Genomic DNA, 18,199 nt, shown 5'->3' on the forward strand with positions numbered 1-18,199 from the left:
GGGGAATCATTAGAGCCCAGGCAACAGATGGCAACATCTTGGACCAGGGCGATGGCAGCAGAAGTAGGCACAGGTGAAGAGATTCTAGAGCTATTTAGAGGTGGAATCAAGAGGACTGGGTGGCCAATGGGAGGTAGTAAGTGGGGCGAAGGAGCAGTGGAGGCCAGCATGGACTCTGTGGTCCCATCTACATCTATTCTTGGATACTCCCACAGGGCCACTGGGATGGAAGAACACATATCCTTTGAATTCCAAGGCAACAGGTCCTACTGGCTTTTGCAGGGCTCAGATCAGAACTAGAGGAAAAGTCCTACCAAGCCTTCCTCTCCTAAAAGAGCCCCTCATTGATAAAATGATGTCTTCTAAATAGGCCTCCTAGAAATTTCCTCATCTTGTTTGGTGACACTGCTTCTGGTGTCATGTCCTGTGGGGTGGGGTGCCAGGCTGGCCAAGTCCCATGGCAAGTGGCTTCTCATCACAACACCCTATGCACTCTTCAGGGCATTCATAAAGTGCATTCAACACATGTGGGCAATTCTAGGCTCCTCATGCCGATCTCTGTCTGGTCAGTTTTCCCTCTCCTAATTTTGTCAATTTTCCAACAACATGCTAGATTTCTATTTTCATCATTATGGCAGGCTAAGTACCTAGATGGACCTTGCCACTAGAAGCTACTAAAAAGTTTTATGTAATTTTTTTTTTTCATTTCCAAAAGCATTGATGGACTGACAAGAAAGGAAGGAATTCACTGTCCAGGGGCTTCTTTAGATAATAAATATCCAGATGCTAACTATAAAAATGACTGTAATGTATTCAAAGAAATTAAAGCCAAGCTTGAACATATGTACAAGAGACAAAAAGTCCTGAGGAATAACCAAGAAGTTTTGAAGAATGAACCAAAGAGAACGTTTAAAAATTAAAAAAAATAATAATTGAAATGACAAACTGTGGATAGACTTAAGAGCACATTAGATACAGTTTGAGAAAGAGACAGTAAACTGGAAGCTGGGTCAATAATAAATTAACCAAAATGCAGCCCCAAAAGACAAAGACACTGAAAAAATATGAAAGAGAACTTAAGAGACATGAAAAAGAGTCTAACTCACATCTGTTCGGAGTTTCAGAAGGAGAAGGAAGAGAATATTTAAACAGGTAATGACTAAGAATTTTCTAAAGTGATGGAAAACACCAAGACACATATTCAAGAAGCCCAAGAAGAATAAATAAAAAGAAATCCATAAGCAGACACATCTCAGTGAGGTTTCAGACCACCAAAGACAAAGAGAGTGTCTTAAAAGCAGAACAGAGAAAAGAGAAATTACCTTCAAGGGATTAACAGTTAGGTTATTTCTCATCAGTGACGAACAAGACAGAAGGCAGCGGTAAAATACTTTCAACATGGTAAAAGCGGGTGACTGTCTTCTGAGAATTCTATACTTAAAAAGATATTCTTTAAGAATAAGGGAAATAAAGACATTATATGACCAAACAAAACAAAACAAAACAAAAAACCTGGGAGTCGGCCACATGGAACTTCTCACTGAAAATGAAAAATTTTAAAACATGGACTTCAAACAGAAAAAGGCAGAATCTAGGTGAAAGATCTGAGATTAAGGAAGAAATGAAAAACAAAGAAACTGAAAATGGATTTTCTCAGTGGGTTGCTGAAAAAATTACAGATTGGTAGTCAGGCATGCTTATACTGGTATCTTACTGCCATCTCTTGCTATCTGAGAAACTTGAATCAAATTACTCAATCTCTCAGAGTCTTGATTTCTTCATCTTAAAAATTCATCTAACAGTGTCACTTATACAAGCATTTTTTTGAGGAATAAATGAGCAAATACCCACGAATGCTCCAGCATAGCTTCTGTATCTGGAAGGTGTAAAATAAATGTTAATTTCTTATCCCTTTTAAAATTAATGAGCACATTTTAAAAATAAGACATTGCTAGTAACAAAGAATGACTCCCTCTGCTTCAGTTCTAAGATAAAATTCTGGCACTGTTTCAAATTGTACAAATATGAACTGTGTTCAGCAGTTATTTTCATCTTTCCAGTATCAAGCCTAAGATCTTTTGAACAAAATATTTATGATTTCTCCATTTAAGAAATTTTGGCTGGGCGTGGTGGCTCATGCCTGTAATCCCAGCACTTTGGGAGGTTGAGGCGGGCAGATCACAAGGTCAGGAGATTGAGACCAGCCTGGTCAACGTGGTGAAACCCTGTCTCTATTATAAATACAAAAATTAGCCGGGTGTGGTGGTGCGTACCTGTAATCCCAGCTACTCAGGAGGCTGAGGCAGGAGAATCGCTTGAACTAGGGAACTGGAGGTTGCAGTGAGCCGAGATCGCACCACTGTACTCCAGCCTGGCGACAGAGCAAGACTCCGACTCAAAAAAATATATATACATATATATATACACATTGCCTGCATACACACAAGCCCCAGGGATACATCCCAGATTCTAGATGAACTCACAATTTTAAAATAATTTGTGGTCACAGTGTTATGAGGTTATAAAATACATGCTGGTCCATCCACAGTGCAAAACGACATATCCTGCCCATCCTCTTTCCTCACATCCTTGCCCAGGGCTCTCCTTTCAACTAGGAGATGGGGACACACAAATGATCCCTCTGCAGCTTCTGCTACCCTAACCCCCATGCTGGAGAATGCCCCCCAGCTTCTTCCATGACCCTACTCTCAGTTTCACTGGGGACTGAAAAAGGAGAGGAAAGCCCAAGTGAATAAAAGGTAGCGAAGAAAAGTTAGCTTATTCTTCTTTAGGGTCTCTGCCTAATTTTTATTTGACAACACTTCGGGAGAAACAGATAAAGTCAGAGTGAATCTTTCCTTGATGGTGTCAAGAAAACAAAAAGCACTGGTGCTGAAGTTCTAAGTTCCAGGTCCCGGGGTGGTGTCCTCACTCGGCATTTGCAACTTACATGTCCTTGGGCAAGCCACTTAACCCCTTATTTTAGTTATGAGACAATAATTATATCATATTTGTAGAGCATTTTACAATGTACTAAGTGCCTCCACAGTCATAATTTTATTTAATATGCTTAGCCAAGTGTATAATACTCAGTACGAATACCTTACTGCATTGCTGTCCAGATTTGAAAGCAGAGTCTGTGGGTTGCTGTGTGAACTGCAAACACCTTCACCAACAGAGAGATCATCTCCGTGTACGTAATTTAACCCATTATGGTTATTGAGTGGGCTCTGCAGTCAAGCGCCTGGATGTGAATTCTGGTTCTACACTTACTAGCCATGTGACCTCGAGCAAGTTGCTTAGCTACTTTATAAACCTCAGTTTCCTCACCTTTAACCTAAGGAAAATAATAATTGTACTAGCTTGCAGTGCAGAGCTTTGCACATGGTAGGCTCTCAGTGAGAGGTGACTTGAATTTACATCAAGTTGAAGTTGACAGCTGTCTGACCACACATATGTACTCAAGAACACCCACCCTCCTTCTTCCTTTATTCTCCATGGTTGCCTCCACCCTCTACATCCCTAGGCAAATATTTGCAAAGGGAGGGCAGAAGCTCCAGATAGCAGGACACACCCAGTATGACTTTCTTAAAAAGTAACAAAGCCCCATTTTTCCATTTCCCACTTTCTGTAGGCTTTGGTTCCCACTCTGCTTCAGGGGCGTCTCCATGCTGTTTTGGTTGGAAACATAGCCCAGACTTCCGAGGGCCCCAGTCAGCCTGGACCCCTTCCTACTTCCTCCTGAGGATCTTGATGGGACAGGCTGGAGAGCTCTGGACCGTGGCGCACTGGCTGAGCTTCAACCACCTAACTGGACTGTGCAGTTTACCCTTTTGATAAGAATCATTGATGACTGAGCCAACGCTAAATGGATCTATTATAATGACAGAAGCAGCAAAGGTTAATTTAGGCCAAACTGATAAATGAATGGAAACTACTTCGCTGCACAAAAATAAGCAACCTCCATTTAAAAGGCTTTATGTTCATGAAGGACTTTCCTATTTTCACTGTGTAATTCCATCCTTATCAATTCCCTCAGGGACACGAAGCGCAGCTCTTTCATGGATGAGGCAACTGAGGCCCACAGAGAGCAAGTGGTGAAGCCGAACATAAACCACGCTCTTCCTCCCTCACACCCGATGCTGCTGCCTGGCACAGCTTCTCCACCTGAGCTTTCTGACGTTCCTGTCTGCCCGCTCCCAGCTTCTGTGGACCAGGTCCTAAAAGAACAGCATTAGGAGTCACACCACGTGGGCATCTGCATTCCGAACGGGACAGGGCAGGACGATGGGAGACATGGCTTAGTCACTCAACTTACATCTTAGTTCACAAAAGGAAAATGCACCCTCAGGGGCTCCAGTGAGGCCCAATCAGCCTGGAGTTCACAGGCGAACTGCCTGTGGCAATGAAGCGGGCACACGTATCCTGCATCCTCTCAGTGAGGGCAAGACGGTCACCCGTGACTGTCACTCTGCTAGTTAACATCTCTCTCTAAGACACCTCTGAGATGGCCCAGCCACTTCACAGGTTGCAGACAGAGGCTGTGTGGCTGCTGGGGTATTCAACCCCATTCAGCACATGTGAGGCTGGGACAGGGAGGGCTGGACTAACCACTGTTACCCAGGCCTAGGACATGGCCAAATTGTGAACAGCTGCCTTCGGCTCTATAACCAGGACTGAAAAGAAATCAGGCAGCAGGCATGAAAGAACTCAATAGTGGGCCTATTGGTAAAAGAGTTACCATCTGGGCATCTCTCATTCTGCTTTGGCTGGCTTTTCCTGGTGGATAACTGTATAAGGAGAGGGTGAGTCTCTGAGGGTGGCCCCATCTTCTTCCACTCGATAGCTCTCTGGCACCTTCTACAGGGTGCTGAATACCATCTCCATCCTAATGGGACACAGTCCACATCAAACATGCCCAAATCCGTGCTGATTCCTGAAACCTGCCAGAGTACATGCAGAGGCAGGGCCAGCTGTGCTAGGTTCTATATGACAACATCCCTGGCTAGACGAAGGAGAAAGGATCAGAAAGTCCAGAATCGAATCCCGGCTCCCTGCTGGGAGAAATCTCACCTCCTTCTAGATTATAAACTAGTCAGTGAAGGCCAGCAGGAGAGTGTGACCCTTACAAATATTGGTAGGCACATTCTACAGCCTGGGCAGAACGTCACTGGTTTGATTTCCCTAAGAATGGCCCTCAGACATGTCTATTAAGATGGACAGAAGGACACTCACAGAACAGTCCTCCCAGGACTTCCTGCCACCACTTACCTGCTGAATTCTACCATCCTTGAAGACAAAGCTCAGTTCCCACCTACTTGGCTAAGCCCTCTCCAAGGCCCAGTTTCTTTCTAGAGCACATTCATTCTGTCCCATCTCCTTGGCAAAAGTTACACATGTTATCTGGGGAGGTCACCTCTCTCTGCACTTGTGTCTGGCCAAAAGAAATATTGTGTCCCTTTTTCTTGTACAAAGCACTTCATACAGCAGGTGTTCAATAAGTACATATTGATCCATTTTGTCTTTTGTTTTATTGGCTTTAAATCACAACGATGTAACCCCTAAAGTGTCAGAAAATTCAGATGTGGTGTGTGTTATGATCTAACTGCTATTGAGTACAAATTAGAACTTTTCATTCTATTTCAAACTTCTGTAAACAGGGCTTGTACATTTTTAAAAAATACATTTAGTTTGCGATGTGTGCCTACAGAATGGAAGCCGAGTAATTTTTCTTTTTTCATTGACACTCATTTTACCTGAAAGTTCCTTTTTGTGTCTCTGGTTTGGTTCAAGCTGCAGTTCAATGGACTAAAGATGCATTCCTTAAAAAGAAGTACCACAACAGACTTTTAAACCAGCCTTTTCCACCCCTATATTTCTGGATGGCCTGTGCCTGGGGCGGCTCACCTGACATGGCATCGGCAGCTTCTGGCTCCCCTTTTTACAGGCGTGTGGAGAGAGCTCTGTCATCAAGCAGACCCTGCAACCCAAAGGGTCAGCCCTTTGTAGGAAGCCAGTCAGGCAGAGGGGGATCAACAGCCTGGGGGAGGTGTCCATGGTGCAGGTGTCTACACCAGGACTAGGTGTCTGGTGTGAACCTACACAAGTTGTTGAGCCTCTCTGAGCCTCAGTTTCCTCAATTGTAAAAAGGACATGGTAAGACCTATATCAGAAAATGTCTGGCACATGGCAGGCACTTGACAAATTATCTTCTTATGAAGCATGCAGCCCACGCAGAAGTTTGCTGAACGCCTTGCTGCTTCCCCAGCTGACTTTGTTCTGAGAGTTAAGCCACATCAGAACCCTGTGCCCCAAAGAAAGTTGAACCCAGAAATCTGAGTTCTGAGACACACAGCAGGGGCTTGCAGTCCATGGGGAGGGAAATGACAAGCGTAGGAAATGTGCCAGAGGACACGTCGCAGATGTGTCGGAAGCTAGCAAGAATGCTCGCCGGGGAAACGGCAAATACGCTCTGTAGTATCTGTGGCCAGGACAACCACGGCCTAGGAACAAACTGTGTCCTGAGGAGACGCAGAATCAAGCTGCGGTGAGAGACCGAGAGGGGACGGAAAAGCTAAACAGATCACGACCCAGAACAGGAGCTGAGATGGTGACTAAACCCCTGCCAGCCAGAGAAGGCGCACGAATTCTCCGCCTTGGGAGGAATCACAGTCAAAGCTAAACTCACATTTTTATAGTATGTGTGTAATTCGTTGAAAAGCTTAATTTAACAGTTTGGTACGTTCCATTAGCAGTTTATCTATGGTAGGTAAGGAAGCTATTTTTAAGTGAATCCTTTTTGGCTAAAGGCCCCAGTTAAGAATCCTAATGGAACATGGTTCACATAATACAAACCCAGATCCGTGCAGATTCTAGAAACCTTCTCAGATAGACACTAATGTGCCCAGGCAGGGATTCTGTGCTTGACTCTGTACAATGACACCCCTGTCTAGATGAAGCAGGAAGAATCAGAGAGTCCAGAATCGAGTCCCAGCTCTGAAATTACACCGCCTCGGGCATGTTACTGACATCTGAGGCGCTCAGTTTCCTCATCTGGAAAGGGTGGGTGATTGTACTACCTTATAAGACCCTGGGGAGAAATATACAAGGTTCTGCACAAAGTTCTCAGCCCACAGGAGGGCAGTCTCACGAAAGCGCTTTTGATTGAAACAGATAATTTTTTTAAAAACCCAAACAAACAGAAAGGAACAAGAGAGAAACGGCAGCAGAAAGATTACAAAAGCCGACAGGACATCTGATGGTGAGGCCACTGTGCAGAGAGGGAGCTGAGACAGTATCACTGCATGACTTCCTGCAGCCACAGTTAAAACCAAACCTTCTCAAACCCTGTCAGTTTGAGAAGATGAAACAATTCGCAATGTGAATATACTTACTGCCATTGCACAGCACACTTAAAATGGTTAAAATGGTACATTTTATGTTATGTATATTTTATCCCAATAAAAAAGTGAAGATTCAAAAGCAAACAAAGAAAAAAACCCTAAATCTCAACTCTCTGCCCACTGAAGACAGTACAGTAAAAATAACATAAAGAAGAGTTGGATGGCCTTCCCTCTGTGGGATTCTGTAGGGAAGGCAGTGTCCATGCACCCAGACGCCACACCAAAGGCCCTGTGAGTCAAGATCTCTGTCCCGTGAATGATCTGTATTCGGGGTGTCTATTCAATCCAAACTCCCAGAAGACCCAAAAACCTAAAAACCACTGCAGGCCATGACACCACTGAAAGATCTAGAAGTTCTTCTGCTGAACAATTTGTTATTCCTGATGGTATCTCCCCAATGGCAATTTCTGATCATGATTCACATGACACGACCCACAGAAATGAACTTCCAAGAACTTCTGCTACCCTCACTCCCACCGCGCCCTCCTCTGGGGATGCTGGTGCTGCTGCTGTCTGGCTCAGAAAACTTGCCTTGGGAAGAAAGCCTCTAAAATTTCAGCCCCGCTCAGGTTAAGAAATAGTAGCTTTGGGCCAGGTGTGGTGGCTCACGCCTGTAATCCCAACACTTTGAGAGGCTGAGGCAGGCGGATCATTTGAGGTTGGGAGTTTGAGATCAGCCTGACCAACATGGAGAAACCCCGTCTCTACTAAAAATATAAAAATTAGCTGGGCATGGTGGTGCATGCCTGTAATCCCAGCTATTTGGAAGGCTGAGGCAGGAGAATCTCTTGAACCCAGGAGGTGTAGGTAGGTAGCAGTGAACCAAGATCATGCCATTGCACTCCAGCCTGGGCAACAAGAACAAAAAAAAAAAGAAAGAAAGAAAGAAAGAAAGAAAGAAAGAGAAGAGTAGAGAAAGAAAGGAAAAAAGAAATCATATCCTTGACAAACTATCTCCTTCCCCACAGAAAAACGAAACCTGGCTGAAGGTAGGAGGTGTCTCTCCCGCCAATGTCTCTCATCTCCTTCCCCCTGACCTCCTGACCCCATTCATGCCTTCAGAAGGGCATGGCCCTGTCGAGGGGGTGTGTTCCTGTGCCTCAGGGCCCTGCGCTGTAAATGCTTTCCAGCCTGGGCTGTACTTCTACGTGCAGCTCAAATCTTACCGCCTCTCTAAAGCCATGAGAAATATATCTTACTTACTTGCCTATAAACACTAACATCATTGGTTATTTTTTATATCATACCCTGTTATGAGCTAAATTATGTCCCCCCAACAATTCATATGTTGAAGCCCTAGCCTCCAATGTGATGGTATTTGGAGATAAGGCTTTTAGGAGGTGATTAGGTTTAGATGAGGTCATGAGGGTGGGGTTCTCATGATGGGATTAGTGCCCTTATAAGAAGAGACACCAGAGAGCTCTCTCTCTCTCTCTTGCTCTCTCTCTCCCCTCCCACCCATCTCTCTCTCCTCCCTCTCCCCTGCCCTTCTCCCTCCGCCCTCCCTCTCCCTTCTTCCTCTCCCATTCTCTCCCTCTCCCTGCCATGTGAGGACACAAAAAGAAAGTGGCTTTCTGCAAGCCAAGGAGAGAATCTCTACCCACCAAACTGACACCATGATCTTAGACGTCCAGCCTCTAGAACTGTGAGAAAATAAATTTTGGTTGTCCAAGCCACCCAGTCTGTGTTATTTTGAAAAAACACATCCCCTCAAAGGGACTGTGCATGCCTGCTGCATGGACCACCCCTCTCTTCTTAGACCAGACACGCTGCAGGGGCCTTTGCTGGCACATCAGGGACTCAGCACACATAGAAGCTAATTAGGTGAGAGACTCTGCCTCTGCCTCCTAGGGAATTTCAGTCCAAGACAAGCACAAGTTATGAAGGACCAACAAGGGGAGGAGTACATCTCAACAAGTTGGTTGAGAAGGACCAACAAGGGGAGGAGTACACCCTTAGCATGGAACTCAACCACAAGCTCTCAAAAGAGGTAACGACACCATGACCCATGCGGTCACGTGTGCATGGACCACGTGCTTCCTCACATCCCTTAATTCACCTGACACGGATCAACAGGTAACTCCTGTATTCCCACTTCAATGAAGAGAAAAGAAACTCAGGTTTAGAGGGCTAATCCCAAAGACACATGACTGGTTAGAGTCACAACCCAGGCTCTGCACTAAGCATTCAGAGACGGCAGGCTGTGGAATGGTTGAGGACTTGGCCCTAGAGCCAGACTGCCTGGATTCAAATCCCAGCTCAGCCTCTTATCAGCTGTGTGACCTTGGAAAAGTTACTCAGCCTCTCGCGACCTTGGCTTCCTCATCTATAAAATGGGGAGAATGATAACAGTGCCTATTTCCTAAATCTGTTATAAAGATGAGTTCATTTATGCCAAATTCTCAGCCATGCCTGGTGTATTTCTGTGCACCAACCTTGAGGTGCCGTGGAAAGAAGGTCCCTAGAGTTCCATGTTTGGTCAAAGTGGGGCTGCAGGAAGTTGGCCTCCCTCCCGCATCCGCACCAATCCAACCCTCTATCCCAGCAGGTGAAGGTATGTGGTTATGTGCAGTGGACAATGTGGCAAAGCTCCATCCATTTACCAAGAGAACTCTAGCAGACTGCAAATCCCAGAGCTCAATGCTGAGCAATCTCTAAAGTAAATAAAGTGAAAATAAACCAATCTCCCAGGTAATAGGAGATTTTCCTCTTGTCTGCACTGGTAATTGGGTCATTGTAGCCAACCTCCCACGTCCCCTGGTGCTGCTGTGAGTTAAAAAGGCAGTAAAGGAAGCTGTCTTTACTTCACAGAAATACAAGTGAAGGTTCTGGGAGGAGGGCAGCCACACCCACTGGTTCCAGCTTGTCCTGGTGCACCTGTCTCATGTGTGCTACGTCTCAACCTTCTCACCTTTCCTCTAACTAAGCCCAGAAGGGCACAGCGTTCCACAGGCTCAGGGGTACACCACAAGCACAGGGCTGGGTGTCAAGCCTATCCAACCTCACTGCTGGAATTTGCTTGGGTAAAACGCCGTTTCCACTTTCCAACAAGTTCTCAGGCCCAGCCTCACATTTGTCCACCCCCAGGCAGAGCAGCTCTATTGTGTGAATGAGGGAGCTTCAGCACAGATGGGGTGCAGACAGAGGCCCTTGGAATCTGAACCACAGGGGAAGCTTGCCTGCTCCTACCTCCCTGCATCTTCTAGAAACACGTGGAGCATCACCCAGAGTCAGACTCCACCCACCATAGAGCCTGCTGCCCTATAAATGCCTCCCTTGGCCAGCCCCATCCAGGATATGTCAACAGACAAGGGAAGAAAGTGTCTTGCTGGCATTCTGAGAAAGCCAGGGCTGGGAGCCAAAACACACTGACGAGGGGCATGCACTGTCTCCTGAAGAATCTGTCACAAAAGAAAATTCTATAGCCCTCAAGCTGGAAGAGGCCCTGGAGATAACTTGGTCATCACAGGGTGGCACCCTCTGGTTGCCCCAGGCAGACGAGGTCCTAGAGGAACCCGTCCCTAACACTGAACTTCAGGAGGTCCTTCCTATATCTAACTCAGCCTTCAGTGAAAGGGCAGAGCAGTTACAAGGCAAGGATGACTGAGAACTCCAAGACCTGAGGCCAAGACTGAGCACTGTGTCCAAGGTGTGGAGCCTGTAGAGGACGAACCCGACTGAAGGTTGTCCTCCCCCTCACCTCAGCCTGACCGCAAACTTGTTTATGTCATCCGGATGACATCATGCTAACTTGACCAGTTAGAGCAGCTGTGAGGGGAAACAGACCCCAAAGGTCCCTCTGCTGAGTCCTGTGAGGGGAAGGGGGTGTCTTCGTGTGGATGCTGTTGGTGAGTAGAGAGCCAGTGGAGCATGACGCTTATGGTGCAGGCTCTGAAACAGCCAAGCTGCCTGAGTTCAAATCCTGCCTCAACCGTGTACTGGCTATGTGACCGTAGACATGATACTGTGCCTCTCTCCTCCTCAGTTAACTTTTCTATAAAATGGGCATGATGGCAGTGCCTAGCCAATTGGGTTGCAGTGAGGCTTCCACAAGGGAATACACGGACAGCCCTTGGGCTGTGCTTGGCACTTTCTGTGCATTGCTGTTGTGAAGGTGACCAGTTTGCCTGGGACATCCTGGCTATGCTTGTGGTCCCAGCATTGCTATGAATATTCCCCCTTTTATTCCCGGCAGTGCCCGAGGTTGGATGATGTATTATTAGAGTGACTCCCTTTGGCTTCTTCATGTCCACCTGGTTATCTCCCTGCTTCATGCTGCCTCTGAGTACTGGGGAGCCAGGTTCCCAAAATACAGGTCCCCAAGTAGGCTATGCCCATGCCACTGACGTGTCTGCCGCACAAACTCAGCTTTTCCTCTTTTCCTTTTTCTCTGCACTTTGTCTCTCCTCCTTCCTCGATCCTTACAGCCATCCTCTCCTTTCCTGCTTCCCTGCCCGTGCCTTAGGATTCTGGTGGTGCACACAGGTACCGTCTGGCTTTATTGGGACTTCCCCCTGACCCTGTACTTGGATGGAACCCTTTACAGCTCTAACTAAACTGTGCCTTATCAAATTTCTCTCAGAGGAAAGGAAGCAATTTGAAAAGGCAAAGAAATGACCAACAGACGGATGAGTGGAACAATGTGCTGGTTTTTGTTGTTGTTGCTATTTCTTTGTGTGTGTGTGTGTGTGTGTTGTGTTGGTAGGAACAAAAAGTGTACCAGTTTGAAATGGACCATCAACCTGTCTATAGAATTGTCCCCTGGGCTTTTAAAAAAATTTTTTTTTCATTATTATTATTTTGAGATGGAGTCTTGCTCTTGTCACTCAGGCTGGAGTGCAATGGCATGATCTCAGCTCACTGCAACTTCCGCCTCCCGGGTTCAACCAATTCTCCTGCCTTGGTCTCCTGAATAGCTGGGCTTACAGGTGCCTGCCACCATGCCCAGCTGATTTTTGTATTTTTAGTAGAAATGAGGTTTCACCATGTTGGCCAGGCTGGTCTTGAACTTCTGACCTCTGGTGATCCACCCAGCCTCGGCCTCCAAAGTGCTGGGAGTACAGGTGTGAGCCACCACGCCCGGCCCCCAGGGCTATTTTATAGGAAACCCTGGAGGCTCCTCTGCAAGACAGCAGCCTCCCTGTGTGTCAGTGGAGAAAGCAAAACCTCTGGAGCCCAAGGGCCTGGGCCCATTTCTGCCACTCACTAACAGCTGACAAAGGACCGTGATTTCGCAAAGACTCAGTTTCTCCATCCGTAATGTAGGGTAGACTTGTCTCTAGAACACCGTGATTCTATGACATTGTAAAAGGCCCTGGACCTGCTCTTAGGATCCTGAATTCTGCAATATTCTGCAATATTGGCAATTGCATCTTTTAGCTCTTCTCTAGGGGAACATACGAGGGAACCAGGGCCTTGGAAAATATAAAATCTGAACTAATTCTCACCTAAAGTATCATGGCAAGTGCCTGAGTCCTCTGTGCATTGCAACAGAATAGACATTATTTTGTGTGGAAGAAAAGCAAGAGTGATGTGAACTCAGTGGGTGATCAGCCAGTCCCTGAGGAATCCCTCACTAGCTCTCCTCCAGCCTAACTTCTCTCAGCTGCATTGCCAGTACCCAGGCAGCTTGCAGGTTCAACCCTCCTTCCCCACAACAGGTTCAGCAAATTATTGCGACAAGGAGCCCCAAGGCAGAATGGATGGCTACTGTGGCCACTGCCGCGGTGCTGGGGCCTGCCTTCTGCAGGCTCACCACAGGCTGACACATCTCCAATCACTCCCCACACCTGGGATTCCATCTCCATCAGTGGCATTACCAACCACTCCAACTCTGGAACCCAAATCGCCATCATCTTGGTCTCTTCTGCTCTAGTCCCTGACATTTATTCAGTTACCAGATTGCATCTACTCCATTGTTCTCTGGGTTAAAATCCCCATCCCACCACTTATTTGCTATATGACCTTGGATAAACCACTTAACCTCTCTCTCAGTTTCCTCCTCTACAATATGGAACGATCATAGCAATCTCCTCATGAGGCTGTCAGGAGGAATAAATGAGATTAAATATGAAAATCTCCTACCACAGGCCCCGGCACATAGCAGATGACTTTTCCCCCACCCCCAAGACTTTTAGCCCCTTCCTGTCCATTCCCACCAGCTCTGTTCAACCCCTCATGGTCACTGCAACGGGCTTCTTCCCAGGTTCTGTTCCCAAAGCTTCCTCCACTGCAGGACATCCCATACCCAGCTGCAGATGACATGTTCTTCTGAATCCAGCATCAAAAACACCACTTCCCTTCTTAGAAACCATCAAAACATCCCTAGGCTTAATAATGAGGCGAACACTCCAAGCCTCTGCCATCTCTCCCAGGCAGCACTCCTTACCGAATTGTCCACCACCTTCTTCCTCGCTCCTCAGGTACACCCCACCTTCACGGCTTTGCTCAGCCGTCCTTCCCCAAGATGCCCAGACCCAGACTCCTGTTCAAGGGCCGGCCTCAGTGCCACCTCCAGGACGCCCTCTGCGAGTCACTCCTTCCAGAAGTAACCGCCTTCCTCCCTCTACATGCTTAACAGTATAGAACCGAGAGGTGACAGGACCTCGGAAGCCATACATGAAGCCCCTCACTTATCACTCCAAAAAGTTGCTCTTATGGACAAATACTATCCCATAAGGTTGTGCATGTTAATTTCACCTGAAAAGGGGCATGAACCCTGGACCCTCCAACAAAAATGCTGATTCCACGTGGAGCAAGCTGCCCTGACTTCATATCCCTGTGCCCACATCCTTGATAAAAAGACTCTTCAGTACATGCTGTTTTCTTCCAGAGACAAGGAACTCACCACCTCACGAGTTAGGTTCTTCCTCCTGACCTCTGACCACCCTGGGGACTCCCACGGACTGACCCTTTCTGTCCTCTAGAGTCACACGGAAGGAATTCCTTTGAGACTCCTGGTGTCCTCCACAGAGCCAAACAGGGCAAGTTCCCAAGCACACCTTGTAAGCAGATGAATGAACTCAGAGGGCTTTCCCACGTGGCAGGGCACATTCACTGCATCCAGGGCATGCATGGGTGCACAGACACACACACACACACACATCACAAGCACGCACGGGTGCGTGTACACACACACACACCACGAGCACGCACGGGCGCGTGTACACACACACACACACACACACACACACGGGCAGAGTCAGCACAGGGCCGCTGAGCCACACAGCCAGACCAGCACACGCTGGGGCCAGGGCGGAAGCCAAGCCTCAGCAGCCGCCCACTTCCTGACCGCCTTCCTTTGCTCTGGGAGATTCTCTGTGTCTTTCTGTCTGCCTCGGTTCTTTGTTTCTACACGTGGCAAGAGTTGTGGGTGCTGCCTGCGTGGCCAGGGCTCCTAGTAGCATTGACCTGCAAGGTAGGAGTTTTAGTTCTTAGACCTGAGACCTTGGTCAAGTCACTTTACCCTTCTGAGCCTCAGTTTCCTCATCTGTGAAATGAAGAGGCTGGATGAGGCTGGAGGGTTCCTAAGGTCCCTTCCTGACCAAAACCCTAGGGCTTCTCGGCTCCCCTCCAGTCCCGTTACCGAGTGACCGGGAGGGGAGCAAGGGCCAGGCCAGGCCTGGGGATGGCAGGGGAGCCAGCTGTTCCCACCCAAGGGCACACAGCCTCCAGCCAGGCCCTCTGCGAACTCCATGTGCTGCACACACGCGCTCACACTTCGCAGCCGGAGAAGCAGGCAGGCAGCGCCGCGCCCCGGGTGCCCACCCTCAAGCCTCAACCTTCCTCCACGTTACCTTGAGCGCGTACGCTTCCCGCGGACCTGCCCGCGCGCCCGCTCGGCTCACAGCTGTCAAGCAGCCGCCTGCCCCGCCGCCCGCGCCGCCCGACTCTTTCCGCCCGGATCCGCGCGGCTGGACCAGCCCCCCAGCGGAGCTCAAGGGGAAGCGGCGCCCCCTGGGCGCCCTCCTGGACGTGCGCGCGCCGAGCGGCGGGGTCCGGGCCGGCAGGCGCGACCTGAGACTGCCAGGGAGTGGCGAGGGCGGGGCCCCTGCCGATTTAGCCTGCCTGACTGGTCGGGCTTCCCCGGCCCCTCTGCCCCCTAGGTCCCCTAGGCCCCTTGCCCCGATTCAGGTTCCCAAGGAGGGGCATCAGTCTGGCCCTTGCTGACTCACCGGAGAGGTGGTGTCTAGGAGTGCACCCCGAAAACCCGCCAACGGCCTGGCGTCACTCCAGCTGTTATCTCTGGGAACAGAAACTAAAAGGGGATCTTATTCTTCATACTTTTCTGACTCTTCTGTATATTCTACTGTGGGCATGAATCGTTAAAAAACAAAACAAAACACCAAAAACCCAAAGCCCAATACCTATTTGTTAATAAAGCACTAAGTAAATCTTCAAAGGCCTCCCAAGGTGTTCAGGCCGCGGGATAACCCCTCAGCCTTGTGCACAAGGCAAGGCCCACCCTGCCCACTGTGGCCACAACCTAATTTTCCAGCCTCACCCTCTCTCCCTCACACACACACAACACTTGCTCTGGACACACTGGCTGTTGCCAAACACCAGCTGTTCTTCACGGCTGCTGGGAGTTCTTGCTTTTTGCCTGGAGCACCCTCCCCTTTCATCTCTGCCTGTTGAAATCCTACTCATCCATCCAGGCCCCTCTGAAATGCCACCTTTTTTGGAGAACCCTTCCCCAGACACTGCCCCTGCAGAGTGCCCCAGTTCTTTCTGGTAAGCCCATCGTTCTAGTGCTGGTTTATGTAGCATCCCCCTCTCACACACACTAAGCCCTCTTCCAAGGTGGGGAGAAACAAATGAGCACTTACTGAGCAGCTGTTATAAATTGCTCTGTGGAGTCCTTTCTTCTCCTTGCAGCCCAGCCAGACACTAGCCCACAACCTCCCTCCACCCCACCAGAGTTTCAGAAGGCTGTCAGGGTTCTGAGGCCTGCCCTCTGGTGTGTCCCCACTGTGTGCCTTGGCTTTTCCAGCTCTGTCCTGGGTAGGCTTCCCTGTATCAGCCTCCAAGTTCTGCAAGCCGGTGGCTTGCCCTTCTCTCAGCCCTATGTGAGGAAAGAAGGACCTTTCATTATCAGAATCGGAGAAGTGGAAGGGACCTCAGAGATTATCCAACGCAAAGCCTGCCCACCCATTTTACAGAGGAGAAAACTGTGACCAGAGAAATAAAGTCAGAGGTATCGGAGGTACCCACCATTGTTATTGTTGTTTTTAATACTGTTAATACTTGCAGGTTTAGATCGCCTTTCACTTCCAAAGCAATGTGTTGTCACTCATTTGCCCCTCACAGTCTCAGAGGTATTATAGTGGTTAGTGCACAGACTCTGGAGGCCAAAGCCCTGGGTTCAAATCTCGGTGCTCCAACTTGCCAGCTACATCCTTGGCAAGTTACTGGAACTTTCTCCACATTTCTCAGTACAATGTGGATAGTAACAGCTTCTGCATCATGGGGTGTTCTATGAATCGAAATAAATGTGTATCTTTAAAGGGCTTAGAATAGTAGCAGGTGCATTAAAAATGTCAAATGTATTTGCTCTTATCAAATTTTTGTTATTGTTAATTGTATCACTTTGCAGTTGGAATAACAGAGGCTCAGAAAGGCTGAGACTCATACAAAAAATTGCTGCTTTGGGGATGGTTTCTCACCAAACTCCATGCAGTCGTCTTTGTCTCTGACACCGTTCTGCTTCCTGTACCCTTATGTCTGAGTCTAACCACCTATTTAATAGGGAAGAAAAGCAACTGTCCTTTAGCCCACCTCAGAACACGTAGACATTTCATGGTACAAACACTAACCACATCTTCTGGTTTCTATGGGGATGTCTCTGATTTGCTGGCATTTTCTTTAACAGAACACCACACCTCACGGTGTCCTTCAGAATCACAGAGCCATCACATTAATTGCTGCAAGTTGAGCTTGTACATTTGTGCCTCTTTTACTCTTGGTGCATGGCAGAAAAGCGACGGGGAAAAGATGGTTCTTCCCATGTATGGATGTAGGAAACTGAGGCACAGTTGATATTCACTGATTGGCCCCAGGCTATGGAGCTAGCCTGGACCGTGGGAAGGATGAGGATCTCCACTTCCTCTTTCCCTATGGCTACACTGCTTTCCTGATTCAGTGTTGCAGGAGAAACCCAAACTCATTTATTCAATGAGGATTTATTGAGCACTCTCTAGGTGATGAATAAGACCTAGGCAAGGCCAGCTTCCTGGGCATGTGACCTATGAACTCACATAGGCCAGAGGTCCCCAACCTTTTTGGAACCAGGAACCTGTTTCATGGAAGACAATTTTTCCATGGACCGGGGATGGGAGTGGGGGGTGAGAATGGTTTCAGGATGAAACTGTTCCACCTCAGATCATCAGGCATTAGTTAGATTCTCATAAGGAGTGTGCAAACGAGATCCCTCACATGCACAGTTCACAATAGGGTTCACAGACCAGTACCCCATTACCGGTTCGTGGCCTAGGGGTTGGCGACCCTTGACATAGGCCACTCACTTAGAAGGGCTTCATACATAGTTTAGTGCTCTCCTGTCACCTGCTTGAAATTCTTAATTTTTGAACAAGGGGCCATATAAATTGTATTTTACACTGGACCCTTCAAGTTGTACAGCTGGTCTGGACCGAGGCGCTTCCCTAGGAGCTCTCAGTGTCACAGAAAATCAGCCAGGGAATTGACAATTGCAGTTCGGTACGATGGTGGCTGTGACAGAGACAGTAGCCATGAAAGAAGGACAGGACGTTGGCCAGTGTTGAGCTCACTTGGGTCAT

The 18,199-nt window shown here is 48.0% G+C and overlaps 1 protein-coding gene across 1 annotated transcript in view; it reads right to left on the reverse strand.

Annotated features, from left to right (window-relative positions):
- The window catches only part of CRACR2A (calcium release activated channel regulator 2A), a 140,012-nt gene extending 124,618 nt beyond the window's left edge, over window positions 1–15,394 (reverse strand). Inside the window, exon 1 of the mRNA XM_011967175.1 lies at window positions 15,200–15,394. The gene's annotated coding sequence lies outside the window, so the exon portion shown is untranslated. The remainder of the gene's footprint in view (window positions 1–15,199) is intronic.
- Between the last annotated feature and the right edge of the window lie 2,805 nt (window positions 15,395–18,199).

The sequence above is a fragment of the Mandrillus leucophaeus genome, unplaced genomic scaffold (assembly GCF_000951045.1).
Source record: "Mandrillus leucophaeus isolate KB7577 unplaced genomic scaffold, Mleu.le_1.0 Scaffold79, whole genome shotgun sequence".
Lineage (NCBI taxonomy): Eukaryota > Metazoa > Chordata > Mammalia > Primates > Cercopithecidae > Mandrillus > Mandrillus leucophaeus.